Source organism: Mustela lutreola, chromosome 16 (assembly GCF_030435805.1).
Source record: "Mustela lutreola isolate mMusLut2 chromosome 16, mMusLut2.pri, whole genome shotgun sequence".
NCBI lineage: Eukaryota > Metazoa > Chordata > Mammalia > Carnivora > Mustelidae > Mustela > Mustela lutreola.
The window spans coordinates 3690227-3699983 of record NC_081305.1 but is presented as its reverse complement, the minus strand read 5'-3'; the positions used below and the strand labels follow the sequence as shown (position 1 = coordinate 3699983).

At 53.2% G+C, this 9757-nt stretch overlaps 1 protein-coding gene across 3 annotated transcripts in view; it reads left to right on the top strand.

Moving 5' to 3' along the window:
- Positions 1–923: 923 nt before the first annotated feature.
- The window catches only part of KIAA0513 (KIAA0513 ortholog), a 58650-nt gene continuing 49816 nt past the window's right edge, over positions 924–9757 (top strand). For 2 of the 3 annotated variants that reach the window (XM_059151427.1, XM_059151425.1), the window contains exon 1: positions 924–1156. The gene's annotated coding sequence lies outside the window, so the exon portion shown is untranslated. The remainder of the gene's footprint in view (positions 1157–9757) is intronic. The other variant, XM_059151426.1, reaches the window with a different exon arrangement.

The following is a 9757-nucleotide window of genomic DNA, read 5'->3' as shown; positions in this document are numbered from 1 at the left end:
CTTATTGGGACCGGGCTTTATCATTTCATACAAGCAACCACCAGAAGGAGCCCTAGAGCTCTGTAATGCAGGCTGGAAGCCAGGGGAGAAGGTCAGCCCACTGGGATCATAGTCTCTATCCTGCTGGTGCTGGACCCAAGTATGACGCACCCCCGAAATTACTGGGAGTGGGCATCAGTTTATGTTTCTATACGTCCTTCCTCTAGAACTGAGAAAAGCTTCCACAGGAGACACTTTTTTTAACCCTTTCTCTTAATTTTAGAGGTATGAGGGAACCAGGAACCAAATGGCCTGAAAGTCGTTTGCTGCATCTGCTGAAAAGATGCAGACTGGCCTAGAAACTTCGGGGCAAGCGAGGTGGGATCTATCAGCTTTTCCAGATGCCCCCTTCAAAAACTAAATCAGGCCTCCGCGTGCCCTTCGGTACCTGCTTCCTTGCCCGACGCACTCTGAAAGCGTGTTCGTTAAGGTCAAGACTTCACCCTATCCCTGGCACTGGAGGGCAGGGAACGGCAAACGTCATCTTGTCTTAAAGGTGGCGACAGTCGGGGCCCCGACGCACCCAGAACCGGTCTCACTCCGCGGCTCCCGGCCGGGGCTCCCCCAGCCCTCCGGACCCAAATCCCCAAATCCCTCTTTTCTGCGCTCGCAGAACGGCCCGTCCCACCCGGCTGCCCCCGGGGAACCCTAGTTCCACGACTTTCCGCAACAGCGACCCACCGGAGCCGTCCGAGCGCGCTCCCGGGCGCCGCGGGACCAGATTTCCCGCCCAGGGACAGCCCAGGTACCGAGAGATCCGGGACGGGTACCGGGACCGTAGCTGCCCCGCCCGCGTGCAGCCGCCCCGCCCCGTCACGTGACCCGCGCTCCGGCCGGCCGCGGGGGAGGGGCGGGGCCACCCTCGCGCCTGCGCAGTCGGCGCCGGGGGGGGCGGGCACGGCCGCCTGACTGACAGCTTGCGCGGCTGTCGCCTCGGAAGGACCCGGCTCTCAGGCCCGCGCAGTGGCCGCAGCGCGGAGCCCGGAGGCAGCCGCTCGCTCCCCGCTCGGACCCGCCGGCCGGTGCCCGCCGCGGTGAGAGAGGCTCCCGCCGGCGCCCGGGAGGGGGAACACGCGTCACTTGTCCGGGCGGCGCGGGGCTCTCCGAGGGCCGGCGGGTGAGGGGCCGCGCGTGGAGGGAGGGGGCCGCGGGATGACGCGGGGTCGCGCGCGGGGGTCGGGGCCTCGGGGGCTTTTGCAGGGTCGGCGCGAGCTGGGGGTGAGGAGGAGGAAGGGGAGCCGGGAGCCCGCGGTGCGGGGGGCGGTGCAGTACCTGGGGATGCTGGGGGGGGTGGACAGGGGTGGACAGGGGGTCCCCACCCCCCGGTGGCAGATGGTGTCGTCAGGTGGCTTTGGGGTGGAGTCAGCTCCTCCGTGTCGGGGAGCAAGAACCCCCAGACTCCGGGGAGCGCGCGCTGGGGAGGGGGTGCCTGGAGCCAGGATGGGAAGGACGTCAGCCAAGTCGTGCGGGCTGTTCGGGCGCAAGTTCGCCGCCTCTCTGCTCCCGGGCGGCGGGCGGCGGGCGGGCGGCGGGTGCGGGTGCGGGAGAGGGGGCTCCGGACCCGGTGCTGCCGCGCCAGCGCTGCCTGTGCCTGCCCGGGGCTCCCCCGCCCTCCGGAGGGGCCGGCAAGCAGACGAGGTTTGCAGAGGGCACGGCAGCGCGGGCGCCGGGTTGGCAGCTGCGGAACAGCTGGCTCGGGGCGGCCTGAACCCGTGGTCCCGGGGACCCGCCGGCGCCCGGCTTGCCCTTCCCTGGCTTGTACCTCGACCGGATTTCAGAGGACGACTTTGCGGTGGGCACTGGCCTTGGCCTGCTCGTCTGACTCTGGGGTTGAGTGTGGGGCGGGGGTGCCGACCTGCAGACTGAGCAGGAACTTGGCTCGGAGCTGGCAGGTGAGGCGCCTGGTGGGGAGGTTGTCGCTGGGGTGAGTCAGGGGTGGAGGCACGCGGACAGCTGTCAGGGCCCCGGCTTTCGACGCTGCCGCCCAGACCGCGGCCGCCTAACGCTAATGTTTCAGAGTCACTTCAGGAGAGGGACCCCCTCCCGGAACCAAACCAGGGCAGCCAAGATACAGAACAGGGAATTAAGGAAAGAGGAAAAGGGTGATTTTGATTGGTTACCCATGAACCCTCTCCTTGGTCTTTTACACCTTCCCGTTTGGAAGTTTGTTTTCTCTTTGTTCAGTCTCTCCCTTCCACTGTCACTCGTTTTTTGTTTCTTGTTGTTGTTGTTGTTTAAGATTTTATTTATATTTGACAGAGAGACATAGAGAGAGAGGGAACATAGCAGGGGGTGTGGGAGAAGCCAGCTTCCCGCGGATCGGGGGCTCAGTCCCCCTACCCTGGAATCATGACCGGAGCGGACAGCAGACCCTTAATGACTGAGCCACCTAGGCACCCCTGTCACTTGTTTTTATGTCCATTTGTTCAGAAATAGGACTGCTTACACATTTGAAACTTGGGGCGAAAGGCTTTTGAGACCTGCTCACAATGAAAAAGTTGACTCATGAGATTTTCTTTTTCTATAAAAGAAATGAAATGACTGGGGACTCACACATAGGCACTTTCAGTGATTACAGATTATCTCTAGCCTCTTGTATGGTTTTGGGATGCATTCCCATGGTTGTTTTTGGATTTGGGGTTTTTTTGGTAACATGTGTCTCTCCTATGGCATGCGTCAGCCTGAAGATAGTTTCCATTATTTGAAAATGTAACAACTAAAGGCAGTAAAAAGCTACTACTGGGTGATGTGAATGAATCACAAACCTTAAATAATTTGCTACAGAACTCCAGAGAATGGACAATAGTGATACTCTTTGTATGACAATTAACTTTGGTTCTTCAGAGGTAAATTGCCTTATGGTGACCCCCAGAGATGACATCTTTTAGGACAATCCCAAGAAAGGTTTAGAATGGAATGAGTCACACTATATGCCCTCCCCCACTGCTTCCTCCCTCAAAAAAAGAAAATAATTAGGTTAAAAGAAACATCAAAAGCAACCTGAGAAGATTTTTTTTTTAAGTCATGAAAATTCAACCAGCAGCAGGAAAAATACACAAAGGGAGGAGTAAAATCCTGTCGCTCATAACAACCCCTCACTTGTACATGACAGAGTACTTTACGAAGGAGTCGTGCACAAAATCTCAATTGAGCTTCACCATAAACTTGGGAGTGATAGGTGGTGTTACCAGTCACATGTCACAGATGAGAGAACAGAGGCCAAATGAGTGCCCAGAGTCACTTACGTCCTAGCGGCAAAGCAAAACGATAAGCCTCACCTTCTGGGGTTAACCAGAAGCAGCAGTCTGCCATCAGCCTGTGGAGTGGGTGGGGGAAGGACAGGACAGTTTACGGTGCCTCCGAGGACGTGGGGTCTTCCCCAGCATCCAAGGGCAGAACATCTCTCTCTGCCATCACTGGCCTCTTCACTCCGTCAGCTCAGCTCCCCAGTACTCCTGCACCGTCGGTTCCCCCAACACAGCCCCAGAGCTTCTGCATCTACTCAGATTTGTTTATGCGTCTTTGAGAACTCTAGTAGGAAGTGGCTTGCAAGGAGCCTCTTGCCCAACTGCTCTGTGTTTCCAAATAGTCTAGGTGTCTTCAGCGGTTATAGTGATGCAAGAGAACAAAGCAATTCTAGGGAAATGTCCCTGAGAGTTTTCCTTGTCCTCCACGCGGAAGAAGAGCGTGGTGGTTGTGAAATGAGGGGAGCTGACCCAGTAGTTTTATTTATCGGATACAGTATTCGATACGTGGCATTGTTTGGGTTATGGTGACACCTTTTTTTTTTTTTTTTTTTTTTAAATAGAAAACAGGGCACAGCTGTTCTTGTTAGAGAAGAACATGCTTTAATCCCACTTTCTAATGTAGGCATCTAGATCTGGAAAAGGACTTCAGAGGGAGGTTATCTGAGAGATGCCTCAATGGGCAATGGTAGAAAACAGAATTAAAAACCAATACAGGGATGTCTGGGTGGCTCAGTCAGTTAAGCGTCTGCCTTCAGCTCAGGTCATGATCCCAGGGTCCAGAGATCGAGTCCCGCATTGGGCTCCTTGCTCCACGGGGAGCCTGCTTCTCTCTCTGCCTCTGCTTGCTTGTGCTCTCTCTCTCTGACAAATTAAAAAAAAAAAAAAAAAAAGCAATAGATGTACAGTCCCTAATGAGAAAGATAACAGTTCCAATCTATGACTCCGTGCCTAGAGTATTGTGTTCTTTTCTGGACATCACATTTAAAAAGGAGATAGGGAAAAAAATCAAGAATAGCCATTGGAAATTGCTGTGGTGGTGAGTGAATTAGAGCTGGTAAGTGTGAGAATCTGGGTAGGGGGGCATGGTCACAGAGTTCAGGGCTGTCATTAATAAACTTGTTCTGTAGTGGCCCAAGAACCAAAGGACGCAAGTTATAGTTAGGAAGATTTTTTTAGTTTAGTTTTCTTTCTTTCTTTCTTTCTTAATTTTTTTTTTAAGATTTTACTTATTCATTTGAGAGAGAGAGCAAGTGAGCGCAAAAGCAGGGCGAGGGGCGGAGGGAGAGGCAGACTCCCTGCTGAGCAGGGAGCCTGACTAGGGCTCTGTCCCAGGACCCTAAGGTCATGACCCAAGACAAAAGCAGATGCTTTACCTACTGAGCCACCCAGGCACTCCAGGAAGGTTTTAGTTTTAAGAACTGTATCATGCCAGAGTAATCTTGTAAAAACTGTGGGTGGAAGCATACCTCTCCCTGGTGGTTCCCCAGGACTCTGGGGATTGAGTTCACTTCTCATTGTGTTGTACTTCAGGTGCCAGGTGAGTGCTAGCTGACGTTTCTTGTTTCTCCAGCTTCACAAGTCACCTCTCTCTTACTCACAAAACCCCATCTTCTTCTTGTGCCTTGAGCACATCCGGTTCACTGTGCCTCACGGCCTTTGCACTGAAGGTTCCTTTCACCAGAATTTCCACTGGCTGGCTCCCTGTCATTCAAGGGACTGCTCTAATATCACATCCTTAGACCTTCCCTGACAACTAAAACAGTTTCCTCCTGGTCCCTACCCCATGTACTTTATTATATTAGAGTGTTTAATTTCCCTCATAACAATATCAGAAATGGTCTTCTTTGAGAAAGCTTTTATTGTCTGCTGCCCATTTACCAGTGTATCAGCAGTGCCCCAGAGAGCGCCTGGCATATAGTACATGCTCATTCAATATTTGTTGAATGAATGATTTTAATGACAGACTTTTTCAAAGATGGGAGGGATTGCTGCCACGGTTGATACTGAGTTAGTTTTCTTGTACTGGGGACAGTCAGACATAGACATAGACGTAGAATGGCTGACTAGTCAGTCATTAGACAAGACAGTTCAAGCAACTAGATAGAGAGGAAAACTGGATAACTTACTGTACTACTTTCCTGAGGCTTCTGTAACAAAGTAGCACAACCAGGTGGCTTAAGACAACATCTGTTTTTCTCCCACAGTTTTAGAGACCAGGAGTCCAAAGTCAGGGTGCCAGCAGGGTTGTTTCCTTCTTGGGGATCCAGACGGAGGATTGGTTCCTGCCTCTGGTGGTTTTCCAGCAATCCTCGTATTCCTTGGCTTGTAGCCTGCATCTCTCCGGTCTGTGCCGCTATGGTCACATGGCCTTCCTCTCCCTGTGTGTGCATGCGTGTGTGTGTTTCTTTAATTCATATAAGGACGCCATCGAGTTGGTCATATTCCATCATGACTTTATCTTAAAGTAACTAATTACATCTGCAAAGACCCTGTTTCCAAATAAGGTCACCGTCACAGATTCTGGGGGTTAGGACTTCCGCATATCTTTTTAGGGGACACAGTTCAATGCGTAACAGCTTCTAACTTCAAGACCCAGTAACATTTTAAAGGGCAAGACTGGCAGGAGGTGCTGAGTTCTCTTTAGGGATGATGACGTGGATTTGGGTATTTTTACATGAAGCCTTGTGCTCTTGACAACTTGCAAGGTCAGTGGTGATCTGCATGTGTCCGAGTGAGGAGGCCAAGGGTCCAAGCAATTGAGTGTCTTGCCCAAGGTCAAGAGGACAAAATGAGTCTCCTACACGGGATAGCAAGGGGCTAGTGGTGCAAGCCCAGGCTAGGCTGCAGGGTTTGTCTGATGGCTGTGTATGAGCCCTGGAGGGATGATGTCCTTCCTTGGCGGTTTGCTTTCTCCTGTCTTTGTACTGGAGGCCTCTCTCCTTGACGTCCTACAGTGAAGTAAACGGTGCAGCTGAGCCTGACATGCCCGGCTGTGGGCCTCACGAGGCCAGATCTGCTGGGTGCTAGACCATTCGGAGAAGTTGCGTCTCCCCTTGTTGGGCTTTCCCAGTGATTCAGAAGGGCTTTTCCATAAGGTTTTATGAGTTCTGGGTTTCAGTGTCTCAGGTTATGACCCGGGAAAAGTATTGCTGGCGTTCCGAGAATGAGCCCTCCAGGAATTCATGGGGGAAACTCTTTGTATTTGGAGGGCTGGGGCCGGGGGAACAGGGCAGACTGCCAGCGAAATGTCCGAAAGGACTTGCACCTTTGCCTTTGAGACCTTGTCACTTCTGGCTCTGTCTCGCCTTATTAAGGGAGTTAGAGGATCCCTTCTTTATTTAACGTGGAGAGGTTTTGGACAAGGTAATACCTGCAGATAGTACAGAATTCAGATGATAAGAAAAAACATGCCTGGGGCGCCTGGGTGGCTCAGTGGGTTAAAGCCTCTGCCTTTAGCTCGGGTCATGATCCCAGGGTCCTGGGATGGAGCCCCGCATCGGACTCTCTGCTCAGCAGGGGGCCTGCTTCCTCCTCTCTCTCTCTGCCTGCCTCTCCGTCTACTTGTGATTTCTGTCAAATACATAAATAAAATCTTTAAAAAAAAAAAAAAAAAGAAGAAGAAGAAAGAACAAGATGCCTGGTGAAGAGCAGTTCCTGCCTCTGCCCTCCAGCTTCCCAGTCCCTTCCCCGGGGGTACCCATCACACCCGGTTCTTCTTTGTCTCCTTCCAGATCTGCCGTCCCTTCTGATGTCTCTGAGTGCCACCCCTCACCCCCCCCCCAAGGGCGGTGCTTACATCCCTGTTTTCCATTCTTCCTTCCTGCTGTATTTTTGGAACCCCTTCTGTGGGGACCTGACGGGCCGATGCGTCCCCACGTGTTAGGCGCTGGTGACATTAGTCTGCGAGGAGTCCGATATTTGGAGGGAAGGTGCTCAGAAGCAAGGAGCCTGTGATGTGAAGTGTGCGGCTCTGAGGCCAGAGGGTGGGGAACGTGCTCGTATTCTTGGGGTGGTTCTCGGGGTCCCAGTTCCTGAAACGGCAGAGTTAGCCACGATGGGAGGCAAGTGCAGAACCTTCTGGGGGAGAAAGGCGGGAGGGGCAGTTGTGCTCCTGGGGGGGCGGGGGGCGTCGCTGGGACAGGTCGTGCTGATCCGCCTCGCTCTGCCGGGCCCAGCAGTGTGCTGAGCGCGCTTGGGGGTCGTCACGCTAAGCCCCCCAGGAACACTCGGGGGAGCTGCTGGTGCCATCCCCGCTTCACAGACGAGGAATCGGCCCGCTGTCCACGCGCAGCTCGTCGTTCTGTCCCACGGTCTGACCCGGGTCCCGCTCTGGTCTGGGGTGGTTCTCGTTTTTCCTTGTTTCCCGTTCCGTGTAGTGGTCCCCGTGTAAAACAATAGTGTCGGAGCTCTCGACGCGCGACCCTCGCGTGGCCTGTGTGTGAGGGTGGTGGTGTTCCGTTCCGTAAAGCAAGAACGTTACAGGAGAAGAACCTGCTCAGGGGTTTTCTGAGCTCGTTCCAGAAACATCCTTTTGCCTCTCACAACCCAAGACGCATGACTGAGATTCGTTCCACCGTAGGAATCCTCTCCAGCAGATGCTGAGGGACGTGGTGATTCGGAGGGGGAGGAAACAGGAGAGACAAGGGGATTTTGTTTTTTAGTTAATTACTGAATCCACTTAGGAAAACACCGTATTCCTCAGTGACGTCCTTTCCTAAGCCAGGTGTGTGTTCTGAGGCATTTTCCTGGGCTTTGCCTCACAGCCAGGCATGACTCAGAGCAAATGACTCACCAGTGGCAAAAGTGACCAGTGCGCTAGGGGAGAAGGAGACGGTAGCAACAGCGGAGCAAACAGCAAATGGAAAATACCAGAGCAGATGAGCTCAGAGGGCCGCTGTTTGCCGACACTCCTGAGTTAGGGGACTTGGGGGGGAGGATCCCAGGAGGCTGAGATGCAAAAATAGGGCCCAATTAAAAGGAGTGGAAAGCCTCATGAACGCCTCATGAGAGAAGAAAACCAAGTTCTGAGTTAATAGTAGAGTAGCAAGAATGAAGTGAATGCATTAAGTGAGACCAAAACAAATGACAAACCTAAAAATCCCCAGTTTGAAACTTCGTGCAGTGGTATAAGGAAGTAGGAAGCCAGTTAACAAAGGTTAAGCGTCTGACTCTTGGTTTCGGCTCAGGTTGTGCTCTCTGGGTTGTGGGATCAGCCCCGCATTGGGCTTGGCGCCCAGCAGGGAGTCTGCTTAAGATGCTCTCTCTTCCTCTCCTTCCCTCCTCCTCATGCTCTCTCTCTTTCTTAAAAACACACACACACACACACACACACACACACACACACACACCAAACTTCACTTACCTGCTCTTGGGGCACCAAGAGGTGTTATATATAATCAAAATTTTAATATAAGTTGAATTAACCAGACTTAAATATCCTGTGGGAAATAAGTAGCATCTCTGAACTCATTCCCTCGCCTCTACTTTCTGTTTTGAAGGATTTATTTGAGCGAGCATGGGCGCACTCTCTCTGTCTCTCTCAGAGCAGGGCGAGGGGCAGAGGGAGGAGGGGGCAAGCAGACTTCCTCCTGAGCGCAGAGCCAGTGCGGGGCTTGGCCCACAACCCAGGGGATCTCGACCTGAGTGGAAGCCGAGAGTGCTGCTCACCCGACTGGGCCGCGAGGCGCCCTTCCTGCCCTCTTCCCAGTAGCCCTGCCAGCTGACCCAGAGTGCCCCAGCAGCTTGAGGGGTCCCACGAAGTTCATGCCTCCCTCCCGGCAGGCCTGCCTCTGTTCTTGCTTGAATGCCAGTCCTCTCTCCACACAGCCACGCGAGGGTAGCATCTTGGTAAAACCTAAATGAGGTCATGATGTTCCCCCAATGCAAACCCTCCAGGGCCCTCCCATGGCTCCTGGGATGAAATCCCAACCCCTTAGCTTGGCCTCCAAGCCGCTGCCTCCCACTGGCCCACAGCTGTGCCATTCTCAGCTCCTTCCCTCCCTCCCTGTGTCCCCCCCCTCCCCACAGAGCCACACTGCCTCACTATCGCTTTAATGGGCCAGGTCCATTCCCACTGCAAAGCTGTGAATTGGCCATTTCCTGGGGCTGGGACGCTGGTGCCCCAGATGGCAGAGTGACCCTCCCCGGCCTCTCGGGCCGAAGGAGCTTCCCACTTCCATCTGGTTTCTCTGGCCCAGCACCGCCTGATGGAAATAGGGGTGAGCTGTGTGCATTGAACTAAGTTTCTAGCAGCCACACTAAACAAGTAAAGAGAACAGGCAAAATTAATTTTTATCACGGATTTTATTTAATCTGGTGTATCCAAAAATCTCATTTCCACAGCTAATCGGTATAAAAATTATTAATGAGACATTTTACATTCTCATTTTGCACTAAGTCCGAAATCCGGTGTGGTCAGCACAGCTCAGCTTAAATGAGCCACATCTCACGGGCTTCCCAGCCATGGGCGG